Here is a 10,963-nt window from a genome sequence, read left to right on the forward strand (position 1 = left end):
AAACCAACAAAGGCCAGAAAATGCATTTCAGAGGTTGACTGTAGGGCCAGGCAGGACGTTCGGTGCGGGAGGGAGTTGACACCAAAGACTTGAGTTAATGACAACGCCAACCTGAACTGTGCATCCTCCTGCCTCTCTGCCTGAGCATGTCATCACTTTAATGTGCTTTAGGTGAGTTTGGGATCTGTAGAGGCAATTAATGGCCAGCGGGAGTGATGCCTCAAGACAGGATGTCTTTTAGTTCTTCGGCAATGATCGGAGAGATTTTTGGAGAAGGTGGGGAGGACATAGGACCAGAAGGGAGCATTGTGCCTGTGTGATTTCCCGTGGCTTTTACAATCGTGGCTAAATACATTTGAGAAGGTAGGAGAAAGAACTTACCAAGCAAGAGTGCAGAGCATCTGCTACCTCAGTGAGGGACAAATTCAACATGACTGATGCGTTTCAGGATAAGAAGTGAAGGCAAAGAGGCCTTGACACTGGCTAGCATGCAGACGGAAGCCGCTTAGTGTGGCGTGGGGAAGGGCCGTGTGCACGCAGAGTCCAGCCTGCAATCTGTGTCCCTGGCAGAGCTCAATGAAGAGCTCTGCTCAAGGCAGAAGAGTCTTCACGCGTGGGAAACTGCAAGCTGACAATCTGTTCCTTATGGAGTGATAGCAGTGAGGGTCAGCGGATCCCCCCTGATGATTTGAAAACCCGAAGCACTTGTTTTTAAAAGCTCAAAATCATCCTGCAAAGGACTTAAACAGATAGCCGCACACCCATGTTCATAGCAGCATCACTCACAATAGGCAGGAGACGGGAGAAACCCAAGAGTCCATTGGACGAATGGGTGAACAAAATGCAGTTCACATGTATGACAGAATGTTATTCAGACTTAATAAGGAAGGGAATTCTGATATATCCTTCAACATGGATGAACTAGAGGACATTATGGTAAATGAAAATAAGACAAGGACAAATGTGTATGATTCTACTCATATGGGTATCCGGGCTTCCCTGGTGGCTCAGATGGTAAAGAATCTGCCTGCAATGTGGGAGACCTGGGTTCAACCCCTGAGTTGGGAAGATCCCCTAAAGAAGGGAACAGCTACCCACTCTAGTATCCTTGCCTGGAGAATTCCATGGACAGAGGAGCCTGGCAGGCTACAGTCCATGGGGTCGCAAAGAGTCAGACACGACTGAGCTGACTTTCACACTTCAATCACAGGGCAGTCAAATTCATAGAGACAGAAAGTAGAATACAGAGGTTACCAGGAGTTGGGGAGAGAGGGGAATGGTGAGTTAGTGTTTAATTTGGGGAAGATGAAGATGAAACCATACATTCTAGAGATGTATGGTAGCAATAGTTGCACAACAATGCGAATAAACAATGCCACTAACCTATACACTTAAAGACGGTTAATATGGTAAATGTTATGTATGCTGCTGCTGCTAAGTCACTTCAGTCGTGTCTGACTCTGTGAGACCCCATAGACAGCAGCCCACCAGGCTCCGCCGTCCCTGGGATTCTCCAGGCAAGAACACTGGAGTGGGTTGTCATTTCCTTCTCCAGTGCATGAAAGTGAAAAGTGAAAGGGAAGTTTCTCAGTCATGTCTGACTCTTCTCGACCCCATGGACTGCAGCCCACCAGACTCCTCTGTCCATGGGATTTTCCAGGCAAGAGTACTGGAGTGGGTTGCCATTGCCTTCCCCGAATGTTATGCATATTTTACCACAATTAAAAAAAAAATCCTCCTGTGGTAACACAGCTTTTCTCACTCAAGGACAAACTGGGCTGTGTCACTCTGGGCTTGCAAACATGGTGTTCATGCAGCATCATCATGGATGCAGGTGTCTGAGCATAACAAACAGGATCTCCTTGTGCCCACCTCATGGAGTCCGAACCCCATCACCGCCCAGAGTGGGGACCCCTTCCACCCAGCCAGGCCCATCCCCCACACCCGGGACTGGCTTCCTCCCCCAGGCACATGGGCTCCTTCTCGCCCATGCTGCCTGCCCAGAAAGCCGTTTCCTGTGGCCTCCACCAAACCAAATCCGACCCTTTCTAGTGGATCTACGTTCTGCAAACGTCACAAAGCCACCCTCGAGCATTTGTTTGGGAATGATTCTATATTCATGTCTGAAGGGTTTGTCTCTCCCCTAAATTCTCTGGAAGGACCTTTGGACCGGGATCATCACTAACATTTTTTTGTCTGCCACAGGCTCTGAGCACACCGCGTGCTGTTCCCTCAAAGCTCTGGGAGGGAAAACGGGCTGTGCCTCCTTTCACAGGGAATCCAGGCACAGCTCCCTGCCTGGGGTGCAGAGCATATCTGCTGGCTGCAGAACCCTCGAGCTAGAAACTCCAGGCAGGCGAGTGGGTCCCTCCAGCCATTTTGAGGTGTAACTCAATGTGTGCAATAAACAATTGAACATTTACAGATTTTATTAATTTGGAAAGGTCATTAGAGCTAACAGCTTCTGTGAGTGAGAGTGAATAAATAGCATGGATACTTTTTTTTTTCTGTATCCAGATTTTTTTTTTCTTGGAACGTGCTTTAAGCCTCAAAAAATAATGTTACGAGGGAAAAAAAAGGGAGAAAACATCCAGGCTTAGGACTTCCCTGGCAGTCCAGTGGTTAAGACTTTGCCTTCCAATGCAGGGGTGTGGGTTCAACAGTGGCCAGAAAACCAAACAGAAAACAGAAACAGTACTGTAACAAATTCAATTCAATAAAGACCTAAAAAAAATCCAGGCTTGTGAGATAAGAAGAGTCTGATGAGAGCTCCCGACAAGCCTCGTTCCCTCTCTGAGCCTTGGTCTTCTTCTTTGCTACTTAAGGAAGTGATCACGAAGGTCCCTTCCCACAATTATGGTCTGCAGTGAGAATGTGAAGCTATCAACTTTCCAAGCTAATAGTTACCCATCCCTCACCCCATCCATCCTCCCAAATGTTGGGCACGCTTTCACCTCTGGAGAAATAAGGTTCAAGTTCATGGCCCCTCAGCCAGCGAAAGGTCCTTAATGATTTCAAGTGCCTTCCCGGACCCTGACCTGGGGGATCTCAAACCCAACAATCTGGCTGCCTTGCTCTCATTAAGGAACACTCCATACTAATGACTTGTTTCCTTGAATCTCCAGGAAGGGCTGGAAATGGGCCAAAGGACATCATCACCCAGGCTCCGTCTCCTCAGCCCTTGGCTCCATGACCAGTCGGCGCTGTCTGTCAAGGGCAGACCTCTGCAGGGAGCGCACGCCTGGCTCTCCCCGAGGAGACTTGGAACCAGAGGTCAAGGTGCCGAGGGGTCTGGCTCCAGCCTGCTGTCATATGTAGAAACGCTTGGCCCTTGACCGGGCTGTGCAGTCTAACCTCCCTCCCTTTCTTCACTCTCATCCCCTCTTCTCTCCTCCCCAAGCATACAGACACTGAAGGTGGGAGGCTCATACATGTCTGCAAATCTGTGGCCACAAACATCTAGGCCCTCTTCTCTGATTGCTCCTGGCTTTCAGTAGCAATAGGAAGACTAAATGTGACTCAGAACTATGAGACTAACAGCCTAACGCTTGGACCAACATTAGAGACCAGGGTTCGATCCCTGGCTCGGGAACATTCCTTGGAGAAGGGAATGGCAATTCACTCCAATTCTTTGCTGGGAAATCTCATAGAGAGGAGCCTGGTGGGCTACCATCCACAGGGTCGTAAAGAGTTGGACACGACTGAGTGACAAACTCCAATGTTAATTAATATTAGTTAACACTTGTGTGATGCTTTATAATTTAAAGAAGTGTTTTCCCACATACCTGTCTGGCAGGTGGGATAGAGTTAACCGTTTACTGAGCAATGGCAGTATTCCAGGGTCTTTGCTACCTGTGGGGATGCACACAAGAGAAGGTGTGGTCCCTGCTTGCAAACTCCCTCCAGGACACTATACAGTCAGGAAGAGGGAAGCACAGAGAAGCCGAGTGACCTTCTCAGAAGAATCCAGCTCACAAGCATCCTTGCTCAAACCAAGCCCTAGAACTCAGAGCCTTTTCCAGGTGTTCCCTCAAGGCCTGCGAGTTTCAGTATGAAATCTCACCTGCATGATGTCAACCAGAAGGGACCAGACAGAGCACTGCATGCTTTGGGGACTGTGAAAGTCTAGGCCCAGAATGAAACAGTGCCTGTGGGTCAGGCCATATTTGGGCCTGGACACCTGAGAGGAGGAGGCCCCAGACTGGAGGCAGGTCAGAGCCTGCTGTAGGCGTGACGTTTGCCCCTTGTGACCTTTCTGCTCACGGATAAACACCATTGTTCTCGATAGCACCTTTGTAGAGATGCTGCCTTGAGAGCTGACGCAAATTCATGAAATCTTTTTCCTTCTTTCTTTTTTTAAATCAGCACTAACCTTTCTCTTCTAAGAACTGCCACCGCACTTACAATCAACATGTGACAGAAAATTGGTGTTGTTCTTCTCAGGGTCTCTAATGGCTTTTTGAAAAGCATCAAATGTCCATGCTAGAGCAACCCTATAAATCCCTCACTTTACAACCAGGATACCTGAGTCCAGAGAAGGCAAATGCCTCACCCCAGGTCACACCAAGGACAAGACCAGAAGCAGAACATGGGTCCCAGACTCCCAGTCTGGGGCCTGCACACACCTAGTGGGTGGTGGGAGGGTTCCCGTGCGTCCTGTGTACCCTGTGCCCCATAGCAGCCTCAGCAAGCACGCAGGGCTGGGAGGGGCCTGTCTGACGCTGGATGCCAGCAGGTAGACTACAGTCTCCTCCCACCACGAACACTATCCCCACCGCCACAACCCCCTCCGGGAATGACTTTGAAGCGACTGACTCTACCTCACGGGGAGGGATACAGGCTGTGAGAGGTGCCCTCAGGGGACAGGGAGGTCATTAGTCTCTGCTGCAGGGCCTTGCAGCTCCCAGGAGGCCATAATGCTCTGGGGTTTAGAGCCAGACTGATCCTGCCATTGACCAGCTATGTGACCTTGGACAAGTGACTTAACCTCTCTCTGCTTTAGATTTTCACCAGCAAAATGGGCAGAATAATGGCACTGACCTCCTACCTCCTGGGGCTGAAACAGAGATGAAACGAGCTAGTGGGACACACTTGGCACCAGGTGCGGCATCTGTGTTCTCTGGTGAGGACGGTGAGACCAGCTTTTCCCTGGGAGATCAGCCCCATGGGGGAATGCAGACCGTGTGCTCACTGCTAAGTGCTAGCTCCTAGCTCAAGCCCAGCACATGGATGAGCGCTGACTGTGCTCCCATGGGAAGTGCTACTGGGCTGGTGAGAAGACGCCTGGGGTGATGAGCTGTCGCTAGCGTGGGTCAGCTGAGGTCTATGGTGACAGAGAGGCAGGGGCTTCTCTTCCCAGGATCCTTTGGAGGCTGTGTTATGTTGGTTATAGTTTGCTTTTTCTGCTAATATTAAAATTAACCACGCTGAGGTCATAAAATGGCACAGACAGTCCATCTCCTGTTTGTCTAGTCCTTACAGAACCAGACATGCTCTGTCCATAGGATCCGGCAAGCACATACTTAAGTATTCACCCGAGGGAGCTGAAAACTTAGGTCCACACAAAAACCTGCACACAGAAGTTTATGGCAGCTTTATTCATAATTGCCAAAAGTGGAGGCCATCAAGATGTCCTTCAGTGGGCGAATGGAGAAATAAACTGTGGTACATCCATGCAATGGAATATTACTCAGTGCTAAAAAGAAATGCGTTATCAAGTCATAAAGACATCAAGGAGTCTTACATGTGTATTACTAAGTGAAAGAAGCCAATCTGAACGGGCTACATACTATATGATTCCAACTATACGACCTTCTGGAAAAGGCAAAACTATGGAGATAAGAAAAAGATCAGTGGTTGCCAGAGGGCAGAGAGTCCAGATGAACAGGTGAATCACAGGGGGTTTTCAGGGAAGCGAAACCATTCTGTGTGACCTTGTAACGGTAGACACATGGGTTTATACATTTGTCAAAACCCGTAAAACTGTACAACACAAAGAGTGAACTCTAGTGTAAACTATGGACTTTAGTAAATAATGATATACCAATAGATTGACAGATGCACAGTATTGTATATAAAATAGACAAACAACAAGGAATTACTATATAGCAAGGGAACTATATTCAGTATCTTTTAATAAACTATAATGGAAAAGAATAAAAAATATACATACATATATACATACATGTATGTATAACTGAATCCTTTGCTGCATACCTGAAGCAAACACAATATACTTCAATAAAATAATAAATATAATAATGTATCAGTATTGGTTCACCAATTATCACAAATGTACCACATTAATGCAAGATATTAATAGTAGGGGAAACTTGGAGGGAGGGGAAGAAAGAGGGTATGTAGGAACTCTGTACTTTCTGCTCAATTTTTCTATAAACCTAAAACTGTTCTAAAAAAATAGTCTATTAGTTAAAAAAACAACCAACCCAAAAACACAATACTCAGGGCCAATTAGTACCCACCTCCATCACTGGGCCCCACTGGGCCACCAGGTGCCACGCTGGGGTCTTGGAGGAAGCTCCAGAGACCAACACGGTCCTTTCAACCGGAAGTACAACCACGCCTGTCCGAAGTGCTAGAGACTGTTTGGGAAAGCCAAGGGGGCAGGCCAGCAGGACCCCCTGCCCCGCCCAGCTGGTGAGGCAAACAGAGGCACGGACCCCAGCAACCGGGACAATTCTGCCTGCCAGGCAGTGACTGAGCCTTAACTCACTCTTCCTGAGCACATGCTCTGTGCCAGGCTCACCGCCACTGCCTTCCAGAAGGGAGTCAAACAGAGACCCAGCCTATGCCCACAGCCAGACTCCACCCAACCTTTACTGTTCCTCCACCCACAACAGCCGATATAGTAGGTGCTCAATAAACATTCCTTGAATTCAACAGTGATTACTTGCATGCCTCTTTATTTCCCCACGAAAGGAAAGAATCTGATGGTAAGCCTCCCTTTCCTCCAGCAAACTCCTGAGTATTTGCTGAACAGAATAAACAGCAGCACCCCCCACACCTTAGGGGAGACCTTGCGTTTGGTCCAGAGGCCACTTTCCCAACCCTGGGAGCACATTCAGAGGGGCTTCCCCCAGACACCCTTGCACATGCGATGTTGCTTGGCGTTGAGAGCCCACTCAACAAAGGGACATTGCCCTGCTTTTCCCTGGAAGTGCTGCAAAGTGTGTGTGTGTGTGTGTGTGTGGTCATTGCCAAGCAGCCTGCAGGGCAGTAGCATGGCCCTTGGCTCCGGGGTTCAACATGCGAGCATCTCGGGGAAACCCATGAGCTGAGGTCCAGCCCGCAGGGCACCAGTCCAGGTTGGTCTGCTCTAATTGAGAGAGAGAGAGGTGGGGGGATGAGGACGGGAAAGTATGCGTGTGTCACTGGAGAACAGTGTCTTCCAAGGCAACCAAATCCTCTCAGTCATTGCTTTGGTGGATGATGGCTCCCTTGGAAGTCTGAACTTCTGCGACCTTGGCCTAGAACCTTAAAACAGCCTGAGGAGGAGAAAGGGCTGAACCCAGAGAGCTGAAGCCAAAGCTGGGGCCTGGGGCCTGGGATAGGGAAGCAAGAGAGCCTGTCCAAGGAACAGAGGTCCAATCTCTCTGGTCAGGCTGCCCAGCCCCAGTCTGACTGCTCAATCACACACGTCTTCTTTTTTGTCTGGCCTCAGGCAAGTGTTCCTGGGCTTGGGCAAATCTGAGCCAGGGCTGCCAGCAGATCCTTGCCTGAGGAACAGGGAAAGGTTATCCAGGCCCCTACCCCCAGGGGTCCCTGCCCACACTGCCAGGGTAAGAAGGAGGAGGGCGCCCACTGAGGGGGTCCTTCCCAATGCTCTCTGGCTGGTGAGGCAGGATGGTGAAAGCTCAGTGGAACCTGAGTGGATGCAGGGGAATGATAAGAGAATATTCGACGCTGTAATAGTGAACAATGGTTTAAATCTGGGGAAAAATGTTTTCTTTCCATAACATAAGGAAGAAAGCATGACAAAGCCTTCACGTCTGCAGGGCTCCTGAAGAAGGCATCTCAGCGCAGCAGAATTCCCACAGGGGCTGAGGGGTGGAAGGGAGTCTCCTGGGTTTAATAAGAAGGTTCTATGTGCCTGCCTTCATTGGCTGATGGGGTCTGGGGCCGCATGGGCTGCCCACTCTGCCTGTCGGCCTGGTTCTGCTGCCTAGTGGGGCTGGGACTTCGAGGCTGGTGTGGGCACGCGTGTGGGGAGGGGAACCGGAGGGCCCTGGGAGCAAGGCTGCCTCGTCAGCCCCCGCGGGGACGGACATCAGGCTGGCAAAGGCGGCGTTCGGGGCTCCACGCGGCGGAACCGGGAAGCGGACGTGCTCTGTCTTCGTGACCACGGGCTTCCCGTTGGGGGCTTTTCCCGCCTGTGTGGGTCTTGCCCTTGTCCTGGTGCCCTGCACCCTATCACTCATGCTCCCCCCTGTATCTAAACCTACTTTCCAGAAGTTCTATCTCACCTGGTGTCCACTGTGATAGGAGTAACTAATACTAGGCTTTCTCTGGTGGTTGGGGCGGTAAAGAATCCGCCTGCAATGCAGGACGCCTGAGTTGGATCCCTGGCTTGGGAAGAACCCCTGGAGAAGGGAATGGCAACCCACTGCAGTATTCTTGCCTGGAGAATTCCACGGACAGAGGAGCCTGGTGGGCTACAGCCCATGGGGTCGCAAAGAATCAGACACAACTGAGCAACTAGCACGCTTTCTCTTAGAGAAAAAGATGCTTTCAGCCCCCTTTCAGATGGAAGAAAAAAACTGATTCCCCCCGGGGAAAGGATTTACTTGACTTTTTATTTTCAAACTCCACTGTTTACTCTGCACCCCAATGACGCGAAAGACAGACCTGCAGCTGACACCATACCTGCAGGCACGGTGGCCAGCAGGGTCCAGGCAGTGCGGGTGGTGCAGCGGGTGTCTGGACAGGGGCTGGGCGACGCCCACAGCAGAAGGAGCACCTGGAGAAGGCGCCTCCGGAGCTGTCTCCTGCGGCCCCTGCTCCCCCGGGACCGCATCACTCCCCCGGCATGGACACGCCGTTTTATTAGCCAAACAAGGGCACTTTGAGAATGAAAGGGGACGCTGTTAATAGTCACCGGGGGACAGTAGGCATAAAGCGGCTGTCCCAGGCCAACCATGACGTGTCCCTCCAGCATGTCAACCAACCTCTGGGGCCTGGGAAAGCTCAGTCAGAACTCTTCCCTGGAACTCCCACCGCCCGACTTAGAAAAAGATGTCTCCTCAACCACCCAGCTTCCCCTCCCACGAGGCGTCAGAAGCGATCCCGACAGAGGCCCCCGGGCGTACCAGGGCCGCCGGAAGCACTACTTGCATCTGTGTGGAGTATGAGAACCGTCCTGGCCACCCGCCCACCTGGAAGGCCCACCCTCCGATTTCCCCGCAGGTGCCCCCAGCTCTCACCCCCTGTAAGAAGTCTGCCGGGACACCACACGTCCCTCGGCATTTTGTGCATCACCGTCCCAGCTCCTCAGGCACGTGGGCATCTTCCCCACCTGCTCACGCGCTCTGAGGGGAGGCGCCATCATATGTCATTCATCTCCGGCCCCGCCCATCCTGCCTCCTCCCTGCCCCCACCCCAGTGCCTTGCTTACAGGAAGTCTCTGATTTAAAGGTTTTTGCAGGAACTGAGTCAAACGGAACTACAACTTTCCCTTGAGAACTGGGGACCCAGGGACGGAACCCAGTGTCCTACAGCCCGTCGGAAGTCCGTGGTTCTCCCACATCAACTTTTCAGGACAAATATTCCTGAATCTCTATGTCCATTGTGGGGGCTTTAGTGCTGAAATTTGTGCAGTCCTGCAGGGTGGTGACTGTGCAGGAGTGTCTGAAATAAAATCCAGAAAGGGTCTCAAGAAGAACTCCAATTTTATAGCTCAGGAGAGGTGTTGGGTTGAACCTGGGTGAGAACCTCTCCTCGGCACCTAAAATCACCCCGCATCTTGGAAAGATGAGAAAGCAGTCAAGACTAAGTGCAGGAGGGTGGTACATACAGTAAGCTCAGCGGGTAATCAAGGAGGGCTTCCTGGAGGCAGCAGACAGTAAGCAGAAGCTGAAGGAAGGGGAAGATATGAAGAGTCAGGGCAAAGGGCAGTCTAGAAAGAGAGACTCTTAGCAACAGGCATAGGTGGGAGTGGTCAAGCATAACCAAGGCAGTGAGTGAGCAGATGTGGCTGGAGAAGGAGGTGTGTGTGGAGAGGCCAGAGTTGCAGCCATGAGGGCAGATAAAGAACCCAAACGGCAGCTGCCTCTGAGCTTGAGTCTCACATATGGAGTCACCCTGCTCCCTGTTCTCTCAGGGTGGGGTGCGGGGTGCGTAGTTTGGGGAGAGTGCAGTGTAGGCTGGACCTACTGCTCAGGCTGCTGGGTGACAGCTGGGGGGCAGCAGAGGGGCTGATCCAGGTTGAAGCCATCCTCAGTTTTTTTGGTTTTTTTTTTTCCTGCTTCTCTTTGGCTTCTCCCAATTCTGCCAGTTTTGGGAAACCCGGCCAACTAAGCATCTGCGGCTGATAAGTGTGATCTCGCCCTGCATACCAGCCTCTGAGTCAGAAGAGTGGGAGTGAGTGTCCAGGAGATGAAGCCCACCACAAATAAGCTATGCAGGAAGCCCTCTTAGCTGAGATGATTAGTCAGTGAGCTGAAACATTTTAGCATCTTACATGTTTGTATATTCACTCACTGAACTTTGGATATAAAGCCAAGATGTTTCTTTACCTTCTCATCTCCTGGATGTAATTGTTCTGATTGTCTTTCTGGCATAAACCACACTTATTTCTAAGTATGGTTTTCTTAAATGGAATGAGAAGCTAAATACACTTGCAAAATAATCTGAATGCAAAAGTCTCCCTCAATTTCGTGAATATTTCCCCAACCTTTCCTAGTTGTTTCATCCACATCTAACTCAACAGCATTTTTTTATTAAATAA

General features: G+C 50.5%; 1 protein-coding gene across 1 annotated transcript in view; it reads right to left on the reverse strand.

Annotated features, from left to right (window-relative positions):
- ZBTB7C (zinc finger and BTB domain containing 7C) overlaps positions 1-10,963 on the reverse strand; it is a 305,176-nt gene that overhangs the window by 160,376 nt on the left and 133,837 nt on the right.

This window comes from Bison bison, unplaced genomic scaffold (genome assembly GCF_000754665.1).
Source record: "Bison bison bison isolate TAMUID 2011002044 unplaced genomic scaffold, Bison_UMD1.0 scf7180017864153, whole genome shotgun sequence".
Taxonomy (NCBI): Eukaryota; Metazoa; Chordata; class Mammalia; order Artiodactyla; family Bovidae; genus Bison; species Bison bison.